The sequence below is a fragment of the Triticum aestivum genome, chromosome 7D (genome assembly GCF_018294505.1).
Source record: "Triticum aestivum cultivar Chinese Spring chromosome 7D, IWGSC CS RefSeq v2.1, whole genome shotgun sequence".
NCBI classification, from domain to species: Eukaryota; Viridiplantae; Streptophyta; class Magnoliopsida; order Poales; family Poaceae; genus Triticum; species Triticum aestivum.
In genome coordinates this window covers 115,235,363-115,258,716 of record NC_057814.1, presented here as the reverse complement: position 1 = coordinate 115,258,716, position 23,354 = coordinate 115,235,363, and the positions used below count along the sequence as shown (strand labels likewise).

General features: G+C 46.2%; 1 pseudogene; it reads right to left on the bottom strand.

The window, feature by feature from the left end:
- The window catches only part of LOC123170943 (F-box protein At5g07610-like), a 28,971-nt pseudogene extending 13,404 nt beyond the window's left edge, over window positions 1-15,567 (bottom strand).
- Window positions 15,568-23,354: the final 7,787 nt, after the last annotated feature.

The window sequence follows — 23,354 nt, the reverse complement described above, 5'->3', positions numbered from 1 at the left end:
TTTCCTTGTTTTAAGTTTTGCAGAAAAGGAAAACCAAACGGAGTCCAATTAACGTGCCAATTTTTGATGATTTTTTCTGGACCAAAAGAAGCCCCCGGAGTAAAAGAGTTGGGCCAGGAGAGTCCCGGGCTGCCCACGAGGGTGGGGGGCGCGCCCACCCCTCTAGGCGTGGCCCCCTGCCTCGTGGACAACCCGGAGACCCCCCTGACGTGGGACCTACGCCAAAAATCCTATAAATACTGAAACCTCCAGAAAACAGAATAGATCGGGAGTTCCGCCGCCGCAAGCCTGTGTAGCCACAAAAAACCAATCGGGACCCTGTTCCGGCACCCTGCCGGAGGGGGAACCCTCACCGGTGGCCATCTTCATCATCCCGGCACTCTCCATGACGAGGAGGGAGTAGTTCACCCTCGGGGCTGAGGGTATGTACCAGTAGCTATGTGTTTGATCTCTCTCTCTCTCTCTCTCTCTCTCTCGTGTTCTTGAGGTGATACGATCTTGATGTATCGCGAGCTTTGCTATTATAGTTGGATCTTATGATGTTTCTCCCCCTCTACTCTCTTGTAATGGATTGAGTTTTTCCTTTGAAGTTATCTTATCGAATTGAGTCTTTAATGATTTGAGAACACTTGATGTATGTCTTGCGTGGGATAACCATGGTGACAATGGGTTATTCTATTGATTCACTTGATGTATGTTTTGGTGATCAACTTGCGGGTTCCGCCCATGAACCTATGCATAGGGGTTGGCACACGTTTTCATCTTGACTCTCCGGTAGAAACTTTGGGGCACTCTTTGAGGTTCTATGTGTTGGTTGAATAGATGAATCTGAGATTGTGTGATGCATATCGTATAATCATGCCCACGGATACTTGAGGTGACATTGGAGTATCTAGGTGACATTAGGGTTTTGGTTGATATGTGTCTTAAGGTGTTATTCTAGTACGAACTCTTGAATAGATCGATCCGAAAGAATAACTTTGAGGTGGTTTCGTACCCTACAATAATCTCTTCGTTTGTTCTCCGCTATTAGTGACTTTGGAGTGACTCTTTGTTGCATGTTGAGGGATAGTTATATGATCCAATTATGTTATGAGAGAACTTGCACTAGTGAAAGTATGAACCCTAGGCCTTGTTTCAACGCATTGCAATACCGTTTGTGCTCACTTTTATCATTAGTTACCTTGCTGTTTTTATATTTTCAGATTACAAAAACCTATATCTACCATCCATATTGCACTTGTATCACCATCTCTTCGCCGAACTAGTGCACCTATACAATTTACCATTGTATTGGGTGTGTTGGGGACACAAGAGACTCTTTGTTATTTGGTTGCAGGGTTGCTTGAGAGAGACCATCTTCATCCTACGCCTCCCACGGATTGATAAACCTTAGGTCATCCACTTGAGGGAAATTTGCTACTGTCCTACAAACCTCTGCACTTGGAGGCCCAACAACGTCTACAAGAAGAAGGTTGTGTAGACATCAACAAGCGTCAGCGGAAGCAACAATATCTGAGTACAGACATTAGTAACAAGGATGCCTTAAGAAGGCAAGCACAAAAACAACAACGATGAAGAGGCAAGGCCTCCTGCCTGAGACCTCCTAACTACTCCTGGTCATCGGCGGGCTCCACGTAGTAGTATCCGTCGGCGGTGGCATCTGGCTCCAGGGATCCACCATCTGGTTGCATCAACCGGAAAGAAGAAGGAAGGGGGAAAAAGGGGAGCAAAGCAACCGTGAGTACTCATCCAAAGTACTCGCAAGCATCAGATCTAAACTAAGTATGCAATGGTATCAAATGGAAGGGTTGTGTCTGTGGACTGAACTGCAGAATGCCAGAATAGGGGGGAAGGCCTAGCCTATCGAAGACTAGCATCTTCAAGCAGCTCCAAGCGTCTTGCAGCATGTAGAAGAGTAAAGAATGGCAGTTTATAATTAACAAGCATGTTGTAACAATAACGCCCAGAGATCCTTCCTCGACTCCCTGCGAGAAAGCAATCTCGGAGCCACATATCCATCACATATCAAGTATCCATTTCTAGTTGTATAAGATCAGGATACAAGTCTGAACGTCCATTACCGTGGACACGGTATTCGAATATATATCTTCCCTGCAGGGGTGCACCACGTTACCCAACACGCCTGATCACTCTGGCCGGACACACCTTTCTGGGGTCAATGCCCGGCCTCGGAAGATCAACACGTCGCAACCCTACCTAGGCTCAGCAGAGAGGTCCCCGCCGGTCTACATCCTAAGCACCCCGGGGTCTTGGGCCCATCGCCCGTTGCACTCTGGGTCGTTGCGAGCAGGGTGGATACCAGCACCGCCTCGGATGGCCAGCACAATCCGTCCGTGCCGCAATGCTGAACTGGACGTCTGACAAAGCTTCGGCTGATACTGCGACGTCGAGGCCCATAACTATTCTTGCGTGGTGGTTAGTGCGTAAAGGCCAAAGGCCAATTCAGAAAAATACCCAAACCTGTTAGTGCATTATTAAAAGAAGTGACGGCTGTCGGGACAAGTCCGGAGCTATCACTGTTGGGGAACGTAGTAATTTTAAAAAATTTCCTATGCACACGCAAGATCATGGTGATGCATAGCAACGAGAGGGGAGAGTGTTGTCCACGTACCCTCGTAGACCGAAAGCGGAAGCGTTAGCACAACGCGATTGATGTAGTCATACATCTTCACGATCCGACCGACCAAGTACCGAACGCACGACACCTCCGAGTTCAGCACACGTTCAGCCCGATGACGTCCCTCGAACTCCGATCCAACCGAGTGTTGAGGGAGAGTTTCATCAGCACGACGGCGTGGTGACGATGATGATGTTGTACCGACGCAGGGCTTCGCCTAAGCACCGCTACAGTATTATCGAGGTGGACTATGGTGGAGGGGGGCACCGCACACGACTAAAAGATCAAACGATCAATTGTTGTGTCTTTGGGGTGCCCCCTGCCCCCGTATATAAAGGAGCAAGGGGGGAGGTGCGGCCGGCCAGGGAGGAGGCGCGCCAGGAGGAGTCCTACTCCCACCGGGAGTAGGACTCCCTCCCTTCCTTGTTGGAATAGGAGAAGGGGGGAAAGAGGTGGAGGAGGAGAAGGAAGGGGGGGGGGGCGCCCCCCTCTCCTTGTCCTATTCGGACTAGGGGGAGTGGCGCGCGGACCTGCCCTGGCCGCCTCTCCTCTTCTCCACTAAGGCCCACTATGGCCCATTAACCCCCGGGGGGTTCCGGTAACCCCTCCGGTACTCCGGTAAAATCCCGATTTCACCCGGAACACTTCCGATATCCAAATATAGGCTTCCAATATATCAATCTTCATGTCTCGACCATTTCGAGACTCCTCGTCATGTCCGTGATCACATCCGGGACTCCGAACAACCTTCGGTACATCAAAACATATAAACTCATAATATAACTGTCATCGAAACGTTAAGCGTGCGGACCCTACGGGTTCGAGAACTATGTAGACATGACCGAGACACGTCTCCGGTCAATAACCAATAGCGGAACCTGGATGCTCATATTGGCTCCCACATATTCTACAAAGATCTTTATTGGTCAGACCGCATAACAACATACGTTGTTCCCTTTGTCATCGGTATGTTTACTTGCCCGAGATTCGATTGTCGGTATCTCAATACCTAGTTCAATCTCGTTACCGGCAAGTCTCTTTACTCGTTCCGTAATACATCATCCCGCAACTAACTCATTAGTTGCAATGCTTGCAAGGCTTAAGTGATGTGCATTACCGAGTGGGCCCAGAGATACCTCTCCGACAATCGGAGTGACAAATCCTAATCTCGAAATACGCCAACCCAACAAGTACCTTCGGAGACACCTGTAGAGCACCTTTATAATCACCCAGTTACGTTGTGACGTTTGGTAGCACACAAAGTGTTCCTCGGGTAAATGGGAGTTGCATAATCTCATAGTCATAGGAACATGTATAAGTCATGAAGAAAGCAATAGCAACATACTAAACGATCGAGTGCTAAGCTAACGGAATGGGTCAAGTCAATCACATCATTCTCCTAATGATGTGATCCCGTTAATCAAATGACAAATCATGTCAATGGCTAGGAAACATAACCATCTTTGATCAACGAGCTAGTCAAGTAGAGGCATACTAGTGACACTCTGTTTGTCTATGTATTCACACATGTATCATGTTTCCGGTTAATACAATTCTAGCATGAATAATAAACATTTATCATGATATAAGGAAATAAATAATAACTTTATTATTGCCTCTAGGGCATATTTCCTTCAGTCTCCCACTTGCACTAGAGTCAATAATCTAGATTACACAGTAATGATTCTAACACCCATGGAGCCTTGGTGTGATCATGGTTTGCTCATGGAAGGGGCTTAGTCAACGGGTCTGCAACATTCAGATCCGTATGTATCTTGCAAATTTCTATGTCTCCCACCTGGACTAAATCCCGGATGGAATTGAAGCGTCTCTTGATGTGCTTGGTTCTCTTGTGAAATCTGGATTCCTTCGCCAAGGCAATTGCACTAGTATTGTCACAAAAGATTTTCATTGGACCCGATGCACTAGGTATGACACCTAGGTCGGATATGAACTCCTTCATCCAGACTCCTTCATTTGCTGCTTCCGAAGCAGCTATGTATTCCGCTTCACACGTAGATCCCGCCACGACGCTTTGTTTAGAACTGCACCAACTGACAGCTCCATCGTTCAATGTAAACACGTATCCGGTTTGCGATTTAGAATCATCCGGATCAGTGTCAAAGCTTGCATCAACGTAACCATTTATGATGAGCTCTTTGTCACCTCCATAAACGGGAAACATATCCTTAGTCCTTTTCAGGTATTTCAGGATGTTCTTGACCGCTGTCCAGTGATCCACTCCTGGATTACTTTGGTACCTCCCTGCTAGACTTATAGCAAGGCACACATCAGGTTTGGTACACATCATTGCATACATGATAGAGCCTATGGCTGAAGCATAGGGAACATCTTTCATTTTCTCTCTATCTTCTGCAGTGGTCGGGCATTGAGTCTTACTCAACTTCACACCTTGTAACACAGGCAAGAACCCTTTCTTTGCTTGATCCATTTTGAACTTCTTCGAAACTTTGTCAAGGTATGTGCTTTGTGAAAGTCCAATTAAGCGTCTTGATCTATCTCTATAGATCTTGATGCCCAATATATACGCAGCTTCACAGAGGTCTTTCATTGAAAAACTCTTATTCAAGTATCCCTTTATGCTATTCAGAAATTCTATATCATCTCCAATCAGCAATGTGTCATCCACATATAATATTAGAAATGCTACAGAGCTCCCACTCACTTTCTTGTAAATACAGGCTTCTCCAAAAGTCTGTACAAAACCAAATGCTTTGATCACACTATCAAAGCGTTTATTCCAACTCCGAGAGGCTTGCACCAGTCCATAAATGGATCGCTGGAGCTTGCACGCTTTGTCAGCTCCCTTTGGATCGACAAAACCTTCCGGTTGCATCATATACAACTCTTCTTCCAGAAATCCATTCAGGAATGCTGTTTTGACATCCATATGCCAAATTTCATAATCATAAAATGCGGCAATTGCTAACATGATTCGGACAGACTTAAGCATCGCTACGGGTGAGAAGGTCTCATCGTAGTCAATCCCTTGAACTTGTCGAAAACCTTTTGCAACAAGTCGAGCTTTATAGACAGTAACATTACCGTCAGCGCCAGTCTTCTTCTTGAAGATCCATTTATTCTCAATTGCTTGCCGATCATCGGGCAAGTCAACCAAAGTCCACACTTTGTTCTCATACATGGATCCCATCTCAGATTTCATGGCGTCAGGCCATTTCGCGGAATCTGGGCTCACCATTGCTTCTTCATAGTTCGTAGGTTCGTCCTGGTCTAGTAACATAACTTCCAGAACAGGATTACCGTACCACTCTGGTGCGGATCTTACTCTGGTTGACCTACGAGGTTCAGTAATATCTTGATCTGAAGTTTCATTAACTTCCTCACTAATTGGTGTAGGTGTCGCAGAAACCGGTTTCTGCGATGAACTACTTTCCAATAAGGGAGCAGGTACAGTTACCTCATCAAGTTCTACTTTCCTCCCACTCACTTCTTTCGAGAGAAACTCCTTCTCCAGAAAGATTCCGAATTTAGCAACAAAAGTCTTGCCTTCGGATCTGTGATAGAAGGTGTACCCAACAGTCTCCTTTGGGTACCTCGAACTCCGATCCAGCCGAGTGTTGAGGGAGAGTTTCGTCAGCACGACGGCGTGGTGACGATGATGATGTTCTACCGACGCAGGGCTTCGCCTAAGCACCGCTACAGTATTATCGAGGTGGACTATGGTGGAGGGGGGCACCGCACACGGCTAAAAGATCAAACGATCAATTGTTGTGTCTTTGGGGTGCCCCCTGCCCCCGTATATAAAGGAGCAAGGGGGAGGTGCGGCCGGCCAGGGAGGAGGCGCGCCAGGAGGAGTCCTACTCCCACCGGGAGTAGGACTCCCTCCCTTCCTTGTTGGAATAGGAGAAAGGGGGAAAGAGGTGGAGGAGGAGAAGGAAAGGGGGGGGGGGGCGCCGCCCCCCTCTCCTTGTCCTATTCAGACTAGGGGGGAGGGGCGCGCGGCCCTGCCTTGGCCGCCTCTCCTCTTCTCCACTAAGGCCCACTATGGCCCATTAACCCCCGGGGGGTTCCGGTAACCCCTCCGGTACTCCGGTAAAATCCCGATTTCACCCGGAACACTTCCGATATCCAAATATAGGCTTCCAATATATCAATCTTCATGTCTCGACCATTTCGAGACTCCTCGTCATGTCCGTGATCACATCCGGGACTCCGAACAACCTTCGGTACATCAAAACATATAAACTCATAATATAACTGTCATCGAAACGTTAAGCGTGCGGACCCTACGGGTTCGAGAACTATGTAGACATGACCGAGACACGTCTCCGGTCAATAACCAATAGCGGAACCTGGATGCTCATATTGGCTCCCACATATTCTACAAAGATCTTTATTGGTCAGACCGCATAACAACATACGTTGTTCCCTTTGTCATCGGTATGTTTACTTGCCCGAGATTCGATTGTCGGTATCTCAATACCTAGTTCAATCTCGTTACCGGCAAGTCTCTTTACTCGTTCCGTAATACATCATCCCGCAACTAACTCATTAGTTGCAATGCTTGCAAGGCTTAAGTGATGTGCATTACCGAGTGGGCCCAGAGATACCTCTCCGACAATCGGAGTGACAAATCCTAATCTCGAAATACGCCAACCCAACAAGTACCTTCGGAGACACCTGTAGAGCACCTTTATAATCACCCAGTTACGTTGTGACGTTTGGTAGCACACAAAGTGTTCCTCGGGTAAATGGGAGTTGCATAATCTCATAGTCATAGGAACATGTATAAGTCATGAAGAAAGCAATAGCAACATACTAAACGATCGAGTGCTAAGCTAACGGAATGGGTCAAGTCAATCACATCATTCTCCTAATGATGTGATCCCGTTAATCAAATGACAAATCATGTCAATGGCTAGGAAACATAACCATCTTTGATCAACGAGCTAGTCAAGTAGAGGCATACTAGTGACACTCTGTTTGTCTATGTATTCACACATGTATCATGTTTCCGGTTAATACAATTCTAGCATGAATAATAAACATTTATCATGATATAAGGAAATAAATAATAACTTTATTATTGCCTCTAGGGCATATTTCCTTCAGTCTCCCACTTGCACTAGAGTCAATAATCTAGATTACACAGTAATGATTCTAACACCCATGGAGCCTTGGTGTGATCATGGTTTGCTCATGGAAGGGGCTTAGTCAACGGGTCTGCAACATTCAGATCCGTATGTATCTTGCAAATTTCTATGTCTCCCACCTGGACTAAATCCCGGATGGAATTGAAGCGTCTCTTGATGTGCTTGGTTCTCTTGTGAAATCTGGATTCCTTCGCCAAGGCAATTGCACTAGTATTGTCACAAAAGATTTTCATTGGACCCGATGCACTAGGTATGACACCTAGGTCGGATATGAACTCCTTCATCCAGACTCCTTCATTTGCTGCTTCCGAAGCAGCTATGTATTCCGCTTCACACGTAGATCCCGCCACGACGCTTTGTTTAGAACTGCACCAACTGACAGCTCCATCGTTCAATGTAAACACGTATCCGGTTTGCGATTTAGAATCATCCGGATCAGTGTCAAAGCTTGCATCAACGTAACCATTTATGATGAGCTCTTTGTCACCTCCATAAACGGGAAACATATCCTTAGTCCTTTTCAGGTATTTCAGGATGTTCTTGACCGCTGTCCAGTGATCCACTCCTGGATTACTTTGGTACCTCCCTGCTAGACTTATAGCAAGGCACACATCAGGTTTGGTACACATCATTGCATACATGATAGAGCCTATGGCTGAAGCATAGGGAACATCTTTCATTTTCTCTCTATCTTCTGCAGTGGTCGGGCATTGAGTCTTACTCAACTTCACACCTTGTAACACAGGCAAGAACCCTTTCTTTGCTTGATCCATTTTGAACTTCTTCGAAACTTTGTCAAGGTATGTGCTTTGTGAAAGTCCAATTAAGCGTCTTGATCTATCTCTATAGATCTTGATGCCCAATATATACGCAGCTTCACAGAGGTCTTTCATTGAAAAACTCTTATTCAAGTATCCCTTTATGCTATTCAGAAATTCTATATCATCTCCAATCAGCAATGTGTCATCCACATATAATATTAGAAATGCTACAGAGCTCCCACTCACTTTCTTGTAAATACAGGCTTCTCCAAAAGTCTGTACAAAACCAAATGCTTTGATCACACTATCAAAGCGTTTATTCCAACTCCGAGAGGCTTGCACCAGTCCATAAATGGATCGCTGGAGCTTGCACGCTTTGTCAGCTCCCTTTGGATCGACAAAACCTTCCGGTTGCATCATATACAACTCTTCTTCCAGAAATCCATTCAGGAATGCTGTTTTGACATCCATATGCCAAATTTCATAATCATAAAATGCGGCAATTGCTAACATGATTCGGACAGACTTAAGCATCGCTACGGGTGAGAAGGTCTCATCGTAGTCAATCCCTTGAACTTGTCGAAAACCTTTTGCAACAAGTCGAGCTTTATAGACAGTAACATTACCGTCAGCGCCAGTCTTCTTCTTGAAGATCCATTTATTCTCAATTGCTTGCCGATCATCGGGCAAGTCAACCAAAGTCCACACTTTGTTCTCATACATGGATCCCATCTCAGATTTCATGGCGTCAGGCCATTTCGCGGAATCTGGGCTCACCATTGCTTCTTCATAGTTCGTAGGTTCGTCCTGGTCTAGTAACATAACTTCCAGAACAGGATTACCGTACCACTCTGGTGCGGATCTTACTCTGGTTGACCTACGAGGTTCAGTAATATCTTGATCTGAAGTTTCATTAACTTCCTCACTAATTGGTGTAGGTGTCGCAGAAACCGGTTTCTGCGATGAACTACTTTCCAATAAGGGAGCAGGTACAGTTACCTCATCAAGTTCTACTTTCCTCCCACTCACTTCTTTCGAGAGAAACTCCTTCTCCAGAAAGATTCCGAATTTAGCAACAAAAGTCTTGCCTTCGGATCTGTGATAGAAGGTGTACCCAACAGTCTCCTTTGGGTACCTCGAACTCCGATCCAGCCGAGTGTTGAGGGAGAGTTTCGTCAGCACGACGGCGTGGTGACGATGATGATGTTCTACCGACGCAGGGCTTCGCCTAAGCACCGCTACAGTATTATCGAGGTGGACTATGGTGGAGGGGGGCACCGCACACGGCTAAAAGATCAAACGATCAATTGTTGTGTCTTTGGGGTGCCCCCTGCCCCCGTATATAAAGGAGCAAGGGGGAGGTGCGGCCGGCCAGGGAGGAGGCGCGCCAGGAGGAGTCCAACTCCCACCGGGAGTAGGACTCCCTCCCTTCCTTGTTGGAATAGGAGAAAGGGGGAAAGAGGTGGAGGAGGAGAAGGAAAGGGGGGGGGGCGCCGCCCCCCTCTCCTTGTCCTATTCAGACTAGGGGGGAGGGGCGCGCGGCCCTGCCCTGGCCGCCTCTCCTCTTCTCCACTAAGGCCCACTATGGCCCATTAACCCCCAGGGGGTTCCGGTAACCCCTCCGGTACTCCGGTAAAACCCCGATTTCACCCGGAACACTTCCGATATCCAAATATAGGCTTCCAATATATCAATCTTCATGTCTCGACCATTTCGAGACTCCTCGTCATGTCCGTGATCACATCTGGGACTCCGAACAACCTTCGGTACATCAAAAAATATAAACTCATAATATAACTGTCATCGAAACGTTAAGCGTGCGGACCCTACGAGTTCGAGAACTATGTAGACATGACCGAGACACGTCTCCGGTCAATAACCAATAGCGGAACCTGGATGCTCATATTGGCTCCCACATATTCTACAAAGATCTTTATCGGTCAGACCGCATAACAACATACGTTGTTCCCTTTGTCATCGGTATGTTTACTTTCCCGAGATTCGATTGTCGGTATCTCAATACCTAGTTCAATCTCGTTACCGGAAAGTCTCTTTACTCGTTCCGTAATACATCATCCCGCAACTAACTCATTAGTTGCAATGCTTGCAAGGCTTAAGTGATGTGCATTACCGAGTGGGCCTAGAGATACCTCTCCGACAATCGGAGTGACAAATCCTAATCTCGAAATACGCCAACCCAACAAGTACCTTCGGAGACACCTGTAGAGCACCTTTATAATCACCCAGTTACGTTGTGACGTTTGGTAGGACACAAAGTGTTCCTCCGGTAAACGGGAGTTGCATAATCTCATAGTCATAGGAACATGTATAAGTCATGAAGAAAGCAATAGCAACATACTGAATGATCGAGTGCTAAGCTAACGAAATGGGTCAAGTCAATCACATCATTCTCCTAATGATGTGATCTCGTTAATCAAATGACAACTCATGTCAATGGCTAGGAAACATAACCATCTTTGATCAACGAGCTAGTCAAGTAGAGGCATACTAGTGACACTCTGTTTGTCTATGTATTCACACATGTATCATGTTTCCGGTTAATACAATTCTAGCATGAATAATAAACATTTATCATGATATAAGGAAATAAATAATAACTTTATTATTGCCTCTAGGGCATATTTCCTTCAATCACCCCTCCTGGGTGATACCGCTAAACAGCCAGCTGCCACCGTCACATCGCACGGGTGCTCTTCGGGCCTGCCCGGCTTTCACAATGGCCTCAAGTAATGTCAAGGTAACTGTGTGTCCAGACATCAAGGGGAAAACCCGAGGAATCACCCCCGGTGGATTCCACTCAATGTAATCATCAAGGTGAACGTAAGAGGGACCACCCTCGAGGTTCACACTTGAGGTGTTGCACGTCAGAGCCGTATCGGAATGGTGAAGGAGGAAATCACCCTCATTGACCATGACCGAATAGCTACATTACAGAGATCTCATCAGGAGTGATGTATGAGGTTCCACCCTCGGCACTCGATGGTAAGTCTGCAGAGTCGAGCAACAAAAAGGGGCGTGATGTGATGTGAGGTGTCGGGCTCTGGTCGTCGATCACGTTGATCGAGTCGTCGATGATGAAGCAGGGGAAACAAGGACGAGGTGGTGGTCACTGATGGATCTCTAACCAACCTATACTAAGCAGTTTGGGATAAGCGGGTAGGTAACAATAGCAGGTACAAAAGCAGGCTATGCATCAGAATAGGAGCAATCAATTACAGTAGCAAAATCTAATGCAAGCATAAGTGAATGGAATGGGCGATATCAGGATGATCAAAGGGGGGGCTTGCCTGGAAGCTCCGCTGAAAGGGAAGAAGGTTCGTCATCGACGTAGTCGATCACAGAGACATCAGCAGCGGTCTCGGGGTCTATCGGAGAGAAGAGGGGGAAGAAACAGTAAATATAATGCAAACAGATACAACACAGATGCATGAGGGCAATAACACGCACGGCTAGGGGTGTTCTAACGCGGTGCTACACGATACCGGCGAAGGGTGATAACATCCGGAAAGTTTTCCCGAAGTTAGGCATTTTCGGACAAACGAACCGGAGGGGGAAGGTTGCATGTTAGCTATGCTAGGGACGTGTGGCAAACAAACGGACTGCGTATTCGGATTCGTCTCATCGTTCTGAGCAACTTTCATGTATAAAACTTTTTCGTCCGAGTTACAGATTATTTTCTATGATTTTCTAAAGTTTCAGCATTATTCTGAAATTATTATTAATTCTAAAATGGGGTTATTGCATCAGCATGATTACATCAGCAGTCAATTGAGTTGACCAGAGTCAACCCTGACGTGTTGGGCCGGTCAGTGCCCAGTCAATAGTACAGTCAGCGTTGACTGGGTCAATGTTGACCAGTCAACAGGATCAATGGGGCCCATCTGTTAGTGTCACATAGTTTAAATGGGTGTTTAAATTAAACTAACTAGGGGTGGGGCCCACTGTCACAGAGTCCTCTGACTAACTAATTAACTAATTAGGCAAAATTAATTAAGTTAATTAACTATCTTACTAATTAATTAATTATATATTTTTTAACTCGCTTTTTTTAATTTTCTTTTTAACAGGGCAGTGGGGCCCATATGTCAGTGGCCCGGGGGCTTAGCGGGCGCGGCGCTATCGGACATGGGCGCCCGCCCGAACGCACGGGCGTGTGGCGGGGCGGACGAAGGTCGCCGGGGCACGGCGGGGCGCCGGCAGCCGGCGAGGTAGGGGGGTGGCTGTTAGCAGCATGAGCTGCAGCAGTGCAGAGCAGCGAGGGCGGGCACCAGTGCGGGGCTGACGAGCGGGCACCGGGCGTGGGCGCGGTGGTTGGTGGGCACGCACGCGACTGTGCGGGGCCGCGGCAGCAGCAACAATAGGTCGAGCAGTCGGAGCATGTGAGCGTGCATGCGCGGACGAGTTCCAGCGGCGGCGAACATGGGACGGCGTCTACGGCGAAGGATTCAAAGGGGAAATAGGGGGAATCGAACGAGGTGCTCACCACGGAGGCACACGGAGGCCCGCTGGTAGCTTAGTAGCAGCAGGGTGGCCGGATCGACCACGGCGGACGGCGACGCCCGACGGGGAGGCGAGCTCGATGCCGACGACGTGGGGCCTCCCTGGCTCCAGCTGGCGTAGGCAGAGGATGAGGTCGAGGCCGACGACGCTCTAGGACGCGTCGGAGAGGGACGGGGCGGTGGTCGCCGCGGCGAAGCAAGATGCACGGCGATGACGGGCGCCGTGGGGTGGATCTGGGGTAGGGGAGAGAAGAGTGTGGGAAAGGGGGAGTGGATGAGGTGGAGCGCCAGGGAGAGGGGATCGAGGGGGCGCGGCGTCGGCGTCCTTATCCCCTCAGGACGGCGTCGGCGAGGTGGTTCGACGGGGACGCGCCCCTGTTGTGGTCTGAGACCGAGGAACAGGAAGCAGGGGGAGGTCAAGGCAACCGGTGCGGGAGGAATTGGGCTGGCTGGGTGGGAGTGGGCCGAGGCCCGGGGGAGCCAGGGGGTTTCCTTTTCCCATATTTCTTTGTTTTGTTTTCTTTTTGTGTTTTTAATTTATTTTTAGGTTTTATAAAACACAAACTTAGCCCCTTAATTAGTATTAGTAATTATGCCACTACCACAATTAGTTTGAGGTTTAAAATAAAACAGTTTAGCATTTTTATAATTTAAAAAGCATTTAATAATTGTTTTTATCCCTGTTATATTCACAAAAGGGCATTTAAATACTTTATAAAAGTGTTGGGTCAGCACCATAATTGGTTATGGAATATTTGCCACACTTTGAACATTTTTGTTTGCATGTTTTAAAATTTTGAACTTTGAACTTTAATTTGAATTTGAATTGAATTATGATTTGGATCAAGCGAGGATTAGCAACACTAATGTGATGACATGGCACCATTAATGAAGGATTACTGTAGCTTAATTATCCTGGCATAACAGAGGGCCTTTCCTGGACAAATTGTGGAAGCGCCAACTGTGATCTTTGTAGAAGAAGCCGGACATGGCCTGCGGCGACCTCTTGCGGATGCTGGAGTCGGAGCAGAGGGCGAGCCATTGTTTGGACACGCACTTGAAGCGGCACAACGAGATGTAGGGCACCTGCGACAGGATCTCGATGAGAACGTCCTCCGGGAAGATCGCCGGTGGCTCATCCTGCCTGTCCTCCTTGTTCTGGCGATAGACTCGTGTGGTCACTCGTCCGTCAGAATAATCAGTCGTGGTCCAGTAGTTCGTCTGCAACACGGTGGAAAATAGCCATAGTCCGAATCGAACCGATCAGTGCAGGTGAGCAGTCTGCTTTTTTTTTTTGTGAGCAGTCTGCTTGAAGCCTTGAACTATGTTGATTAATCAATCATCAATGGCACACGCAACCACTCGCGAGACTGAGGGAGCCGATTAGGGCAACTCAAGCGAGCGACTCAAACTGTCCGCGTGTGTCCGTTCACGTCCAAACACCTGCCCAACGCTTTCAGTCCGTTCATTATCGTCTGACGCATTTTCAGACATGAGACGGACGCGCCGTACGTTTGCTCGGTGTCCGCCGCGGCCCCACCTGTTCGCCGCTCAACCACCACTCGCGGTCGTATTAAACACGTCCACCTAATCTGGCCACGCTCGCTTCCCTTACCGGCGACAGCAAAACCCTAGCCATGAGTTTCTTCGGCAAGGGCAAGCTCGACGCCTGCGCCAGCTCGTCCCGCATCCCGCCTCTGTCGCCGTTGCCCCGTCAGCATCCGAGATGGAGCTGCGTGCGGCCAGTGGTTGCCGGCCACGGACCGGCTATACATCCCGATGTACCAAGCGTGCTGGCATTGGCATTACCGCCAGCCGTTGCCGTGGCCGGATATTAACCTCCGCACGGCTGTCACCTTGACCCGCACCGCATCCGGTGCCGCGGGCGCACACGGAGGAGGTGCGTCCTAATATTTTTTTATCTCATGACACAGAAACAACTTCATTAACCTTTTCTTCTACAAAAGAGACCTAAAGGGAATATTATATCTGATAGTTATCAATGAAAGCATCAACAACCGGTAAGATGGAAAAGAAAAGAAGATATAAAAGGATCAACAACAACAAAATTACACTGAAAACCATACTAGTCGTCTTCTTCCTTCGATTGTATGCTGTGTGAAAGCTTCAAAATTACATGAACCGACAATAAGAGAAAGAGACACCTACAAACGCCCTCGGCATATCGGGATTTGAAGACTGCAATACCCAGTCGCCGCTAGAAATGAGATCTGGTAACTGTTGAAGGAATATCAGTTGGGGCATTACCCACGGAGCGCAAGTTTCCAATTGTTCACCACCAGTCCAAAGGGTTGAATAAACCAGATCATGCCACATAACAAAAGAAAAGAAAAGATCGAAGTCGCCACATCAAGTGACACACCAACTACCAAGTTCCGAAGAGAGCCAACAGATTTGACAACACCTACCCTCACATGCTCTTTGTTGGCATCGGACGGGACATCGTCAGGGTAGTGAGGGGCCAAAGAGACCTTATTCGAACACGCCATTCCCGGCACAACCTCGTCGAAATAATGGCCTACTGGGAGTAACATAGGCAGTAACATCACACATATCTAGATAAAAAAGATGATGTGGCAAGCAATAAATGAAAAAAAGAGGAAAGTGATAACATACCTACTCCCTTCGTCTGGGTTTACAAGACCCGTCAGCCTCGATTGCGCGTCCGAAATTTTAAGGCCGATTGTATTTATGGTCTTGCTTTATCGCTACAATCGATTGGCATTACGAAAGTTGATGAGGTAATATCACCGGGAGTCATAAAACTTGCTATGCATGTTCAGTTTAGTGCCAAAACTTTAAAAATACGGATTTGTGGTGACTCAACTTGTATTGTGGTGCAAATACAGTCACAAAGTGCATATGCGGGCGTATCCGCCGCTTGTGGGGGGTGACATGCGTGCATGGCCCCACTGGCAGTGACTATTGGTGCTGGAGGCGCTAGTGTGACGTCATCCTTAGTGAAAAGAGGTGCTACGTGTGACGTTATTTTTGCAGAAATGATTCAAAATAATCGTGATGTGAGCTCTCGAACCAGCAACCAAATTCAGTCTTGTCACGGGTGCTAACCACCCACACAAGGCGTCCTTGCCTTTCTAGTAATGAGATGAATATTGTATTATATTGGTCAACCCAATAAATAATATATTTTTTGCCGGGACAACCATAAAATGATTCGAATTCAAAAAAAAAATTGTTGATTTGTTTTTAAGGATGAGCGAATTTTGTTGCCATTTCGAAATTCATACTTGCTCATGTGTCTAAGGAGAAACACATAATTTTGTATGTTGGCAACGACGACTAATCGTATCCAACATTTCTTTTTCTTGATAGGATTTTTTTTCTCAGTACGGCTAGAAAAACTGGTTTCTAGATAATCTCGGAAATTTCAAAAAAGTCGCACAAATGTATTCAAACAAATTTTCAATTCAATTTTTTAGCATTAAAATATATATAACTGAACCTAGAAAAGAACAAATCTTATGCACGATTCCAGCGGTTAGTAACCCGCATCTGCTGGGTGTCCCCGGCTTGGGAGCAGTGGCGGAGGCAGAAAATTTGGATTAGGGGGGCCAAGTGCCATTGAAATAGGTTGGGGAGGGCCAATCCAAAGGAAAATAGATGTTTATAGTTGTAAAATATCTCTAATCCAGCACTGTTCACCAGTAATTTAGTAGTAAATTCATGATGTTAGGGGGGGCCAGGGCCCGTGCTGGCACCCCCTGTCTCCGCCACTGCTTGGGAGTTCAAGTAAATATCAGCTAAAATTAATGATGGAGACCATTGGAATCAATCAAGTGACCATGGGTAATACAGCAAAAGCTGTGGCACCGAACTATGCACTGCGTTGTATGATTATGTGCATACGAATCTTATTTGATATAGTTCTGGGTGTTTCAATTCAAAAAATACATTTGAAATTTTGGCACAAGGTTCAGTGCCACCGGGATTTCTCGGAACCGAATAAAAAAATCTGCTTATATCTTGGACCGGTTTTTTAATTCGAATTTGATTTATAACTTTATGGTTTCAAAATCCGAGATTTTTTGAAAACTGGTTTTTTCGGTCGCACCTGGCAAAAAACAAAATCAAGAAAAAAGCCCGACTTTACTATAAATTAATTTGTCTCTCTTATTTAACGTGACAATCTACTTAGCGTACTGGTTGGCAGAGGGTATGCCGGTACATGAGCTCGTGAGTTCCATTCCTCTCATACCTCTCATACCACCACGCGGTGACAAGTGGACCCCATGTCAAGGAGAGATTTATATATATCCGCAAAAAGGAGAGATTTATTCCTCACAAGCAGGCCTAACGTGCTGATGAGGAGCTTCTACAATTAAATAAGAGCGGGGTGTATCTGTAAAAAGAACATGCACACAGCACACGTAGCACCGTGCTGTTCCAGTCACTAATAGTGGGCCATAGCAACGTTGGCATGCCACGTAAGCACAATATGTGTCTAGAGATGGATGAAGTGACCGTATTTGCACGCGGGAACAAGTTGAATGACCATAATTCCGTATTTTCAAAGTTTTAGCACTAAACTGAACGTGGAGCGCAAGTTCTATGACTTCCGGTGATATTAGCTCAAAGTTGATTGGCCGAGCAGTAAAAGCTGACTGCATGCAAGATGTGGGAGAGACGGAGCTGCATGCAGGCGCGAGTTTTTAGACTGCATGCAAGCGCCTAGTTAATGCTGCAGCCTGTGCATGCGCGATTTAGGCTGGTCATAGTGGGGAGTAACTTAGACTAGTAACATGCATATGTTACATGTGGCATCATATTTGCATGTAATTACCTGACACATCATATTTTTTGCTTATGTGGCATGTATGTTACTACCTCTATAGTAGGTAGTAACATATGTGTAGTGTCATGTATCACCTCATTTATTACTTTGTAGACTCATTTTGCATTGAAAACCGCTATGTGATGGTAACATAATATGTTACTCTATTTGCCTCCCTCTTAATTAATTACCTGACACATCATATTTTTTGCTTATGTGGCATGTATGTTACTACCTATGTTACTGTTGGGGAACGTAGCAGAAATTCAAAATTTTCTACGCATCACCAAGATCAATCTATGGAGTTTACTAGCAAACGAGAGAGAAGGAGTGCATCTACATACCCTTGTAGATCGCGAGCGGAAGCGTTCAAGAGAACGGGGTTGATGGAGTCGTACTCGTCGTGATCCAAATCACCGATGATCCTAGCGCCGAACGGACGGCACCTCCGCGTTCAACACACGTACGGAGCAGCGACGTCTCCTCCTCCTTGATCCAGCAAGGGGGGAGGAGAGGTTGATGGAGATCTAGCAGCACGACGGCGTGGTGGTGGAAGTAGCGGGATTCCAACAGGGCTTCGCCAAGCGCTGCGGGAGGAGGGAGATGTGTCACGGGAGGGAGAGGGAGGCGCCAGGGCTTAGGTTGCTGCTGCCCTCCCTCCCCCCACTATATATAGGGCCAAGGGAGAGGGGGGCGCAGCCTTGGCCCTTCCTCCAAGGAAGGGTGCGGCCAGGGAGGAGTCCTTCCTCCCCAAGGCACCTCGGAGGTGCCTTCCCCCTTTAGGACTCTCCGTTTATCTTATCTCTTGGCGCATGGGCCTCTTGGGGCTGGTTCCCTTGGCCCATATAGGCCAAGGCGCACCCCCCACAGCCCATGTGGCCCCCCCGGGGCTGGTGGACCCCTTCGTGGACCCCCGGACCCCTTTCGGCACTCCCGGTACAATACCGATAAAGTGCGAAACTTTTCCGGCGACCAAAATAAGACTTCCCATATATAAATCTTTACCTCCGGACCATTCCGGAACTCCTCGTGACGTTCGGGATCTCATACGGGACTCCGAACAACTTTCGGGTTACCGCATACTAATATCTCTACAACCCTAGCGTCACCAAACCTTAAGTGTGTAGACCCTACGGGTTCGGGAGACACGCAGACATGACCGAGACGACTCTCCGGTCAATAACCAACAGCGGGATCTGGATACCCATGTTGGCTCCCACATGCTCCTCGATGATCTCATCGGATGAACCACGATATCGAGGATTCAATCAATCCCGTATACAATTCCCTTTGTCTATCGGTATGTTACTTGCCCGAGATTCGATCGTCGGTATCCCGATACCTTGTTCAATCTCGTTACCGGCAAGTCTCTTTACTCGTTCCGTAACACATCATCCCGTGATCAACTCCTTGGTCACATTGTGCACATTATGATGATGTCCTACCGAGTGGGCCCAGAGATACCTCTCCGTTTACACGGAGTGACAAATCCCAGTCTCGATTCGTGCCAACCCATTAGACACTTTCGGAGATACCTGTAGTGCACCTTTATAGCCACCCAGTTACGTTGTGACGTTTGGTACACCCAAAGCATTCCTACGGTATCCGGGAGTTGCACAATCTCATGGTCTAAGGAAATGATACTTGACATTAGAAAAGCTCTTAGCAAACGAACTACACGATCTTGTGCTAGGCTTAGGATTGGGTCTTGTCCATCACATCATTCTCCTAATGATGTGATCCCGTTATCAACAACATCCAATGTCCATGGTCAGGAAACCGTAACCATCTATTGATCAACGAGCTAGTCAACTAGAGGCTTACTAGGGACATGGTGTTGTCTATGTATCCACACATGTATCTGAGTTTCCTATCAATACAATTCTAGCATGGATAATAAACGATTATCATGAACAAGGAAATATAATTATAACCTATTTATTATTGCCTCTAGGGCATATTTCCAACAGTCTCCCACTTGCACTAGAGTCAATAATCTAGTCCACATCACCATGTGATTAACACTCATAGGTCACATCACCATGTGACCAACATCCAAAGAGTTTACTAGAGTCAACAATCTAGTTCACATCTCTATGTGATTAACACTCAATGAGTTCTGGTTTGATCATGTTATGCTTGTGAGAGAGGTTATTAGTCAACGGGTCTGAACCTTTCAGATTCGTGTGTGCTTTACGAATATCTATGTCATCTTGTGGATGCTACCACGCGCTATTTGGAGCCATTTCAAATACTTGCTCTACTATACGAATCCGGTTTACTACTCAGAGTCATCCGGATTAGTGTCAAAGTTCGCATCGACGTAGCCCTTTACGACAAACTCCTTTTCACCTCCATAATCGAGAAAATTCCTTAGTCCACTAGATACTAAGGATAAGTTCGACCACTGTCATGTGATCCATTCCCGGATCACTATTGTACCCCTTGACCAACTCATGGCAAGGCACACTTCATGTGCGGTACACAACATAGCATACTGTAGAGCCTACGTCTAAAGCATAGGGGACGACCTTCGTCCTTTCTCTCTCTTCTGCTGTGGTCAGGTCTTGAGTCTTACTCAATACTCACACCTTGTAACACAGCCAAGAACTCCTTCTTTGCTGATCTATTTTGAACTCTTTCAAAAATCATGTCAAGGTGTGTGTTCTTTGAAAGTATCATCGGGCGTCTTGATCTATCTCCATAGATCTTGATGCCCATTATGTAAGTAGCTTTATCCAGGTCTTCCTTTGAAAAACTCCTTTCAAACAACCCTTTATGCTTTCCAGAAATTTTACATCATTTCGGATCAACAATATGTCATTCACATATACTTATCAGAAATGTTGTAGCGCTCCCACTCACTTTATTGTAAATACAAGTTTCTAACAAACTTTGTATAAACCCAAAAACTTTGATCACTCCATCAAAGCGTATATTCTGACTCCGAGATGCTTGCTCTAATCCATGGAAGGATCGCTGGAGCTAGCATACCTTTTAGCATCCTTAGGATCGACAAAACCTTTCTGATTGTATCACATACAACCTTTCCTTACGAAAACTGGTAAGGAAACTTGTTTTGGCATCCATCTGCCAGATTTCATAAATGCAGATAATGCTAACATGATTCCGACGGACTTAAGCATCGCTATGGATGAGAAAATCTCATCGTAGTCAACTCCTTGAACTTGTGGAAATACTCTTTGCCACAAGTCGAGCTTCATAGACGGTAACATTACCGTCCACGTCCGTCTTCTTCTCAAAGATCTATTTATCTCGGATTTCATGGCTTCTAACCATTTGTCGGGATATGGGCCCACCATCGCTTCTCCATAGCTCGTAGGTTCAGTATTGTCCAACAACATGATATCTCAGACAGGATCACGTACCACTCTGAAGTAGCACGCATCCTCGTCGTCCTACGAGGTTTGGTGGTGACTTGATCCGAAGTTTCATGATCACTATCATAAGCTTCCACTTCAATTGGTACAGGTGCCACAGGAACAACTTCCTGTGCCCTGCTACACACTAGTTGAAGTGACGGTTCAATAACCTTATCAAGTCTCCACCATCCTCCCACTCAATTCTTTCGAGAGAAAATTTTCCTCGAGAAAGGACCTGTTTCTAGAAGCAATTACTTTTGCTTCCAGATCTGAAATAGGAGGTATACCCAACTGTTTTTGGGTATTCTATGAAGACGCATTTATCCGCTTTGGGTTCGAGCTTATCAGCCTGAAACTTTTTCACATAAGCATCGCAGCCCCAAACTTTTAAGAAACGACAACTTAGGTTTCTCTAAACGGTGTCGTCTCAACGGAATTGCGTGGTGCCCCTTTTTAAAGTGAATGCGGTTGTCTCTAATGCCTAACCCATAAACGATAGTGGTAATTCGATAAGAGACATCATGGTATGCACCATATCCAATAGGGTGCAGTTATGATGTTCGGACACACCATCACACTATGGTGTTCCAGGCGGTATTAATTGTGAAACACTTTCCACAATGTCTTAATTGTGTGCCAAACTCGTAACTCAGATACTCATCTCTATGATCATATCACAGACATTTTATCCTCTTGTCACGACGATCTTCAACTTCACTCTGAAATTACTTGAACCTTTCAATAATCCAGACTTGTGTTTCATCAAATACACTCAGCATCTACTCAAATCATCTGTGAAGTAAGAACTTAACGATATCCACTGCATGCCTCAACACTCATTGGACTGCACACATCAAAATGTATTACATCCAACAAGTTGCTCTCTTGTTCCATCTTACTGAAAACGAGGCCTTTCAGTCATCTTGCCCATGTGGTATGATTTGCATGTCTCAAGTGATTCAAAATCAAGTGAGTCCAAACGATCCATCTGCATGGAGTTTCTTCATGCATATATACCAATAGACATGGTTCGCATGTCTCATTCTTTTCAAAAACGAGTGAGTCCAAAGATCCATCTACATGGAGCTTCTTCATGCGTTTCTATACCAATATGACTCAAGTGGCAGTGCCACAAGTATGTGGTACTATCATTACTATCTTATACCTTTTGGCATGAACATGTGTATCACTACGATCGAGATTCATTTTAGGTGCAAGACCATTGAAGGTATTATTCAAATAAACAGAGTAACCATTATTCTCCTTAAATGAATAACCGTATTGCGATAAACATAATCCAATCATGCTTAACGCAAACACCAAATCTCGATGGTAGAGGGAGCATGCGATGCTTGATCACATCAACCTTGGAAACACTTCCAACACATATCGTCATCTCACCTTTAGCTAGTCTCCGTTTATTCCGCAGCTTTTATTTCGAGTTACTAACACTTAGCAACCGAACCGGTATCTAATACCCTGGTGCTGCTGGGAGTACTAGTAAAGTACACATTCATATAACGTATATCCAATATACTTCTGTCGACCTTGCCTGCCTTCTCATCTACCAAGTATCTAGGGTAGTACTGCTTCAGTGACCGTTCCCCTCATTACAGAAGCACTTAGTCTCGGGTTTGGGTTCAACCGTGGGTTTCTTCACTAGAGCAGCAAATGATTTGCTGTTTCATGAAGTATCCCTTTTGCCCTTGCCCTTCTAGAAACTAGTGGTTTTACAAACCATCAACAATTGATGCTCCTTCTTGATTTCTACTCTCGCGGTGTCAAACATCGTGAATAGCTCAAGGATCATCATAACTATCCCTGATATTTATAGTTCATCACGAAGCTCTAATAGCTTGGTGGCAGTGATTATGGAGAATCATCACTATCTCATCTGGAAGATTAACTCCCACTCGATTCAAGCGATTGTAGTACTCAGACAATCTGAGTACATGCTCAACGATTGAGATTTTCTCCCTTAGTCTTCAGGCTTAAGAAACTTGTCAGAGGTCTCATACCTCTTGACGCGGGCACTAGTTTGAAATCCCAATTTCAGTCTTCGGAACATCTCATATGTTCTGCGACGTTTCAAAAACCGTCT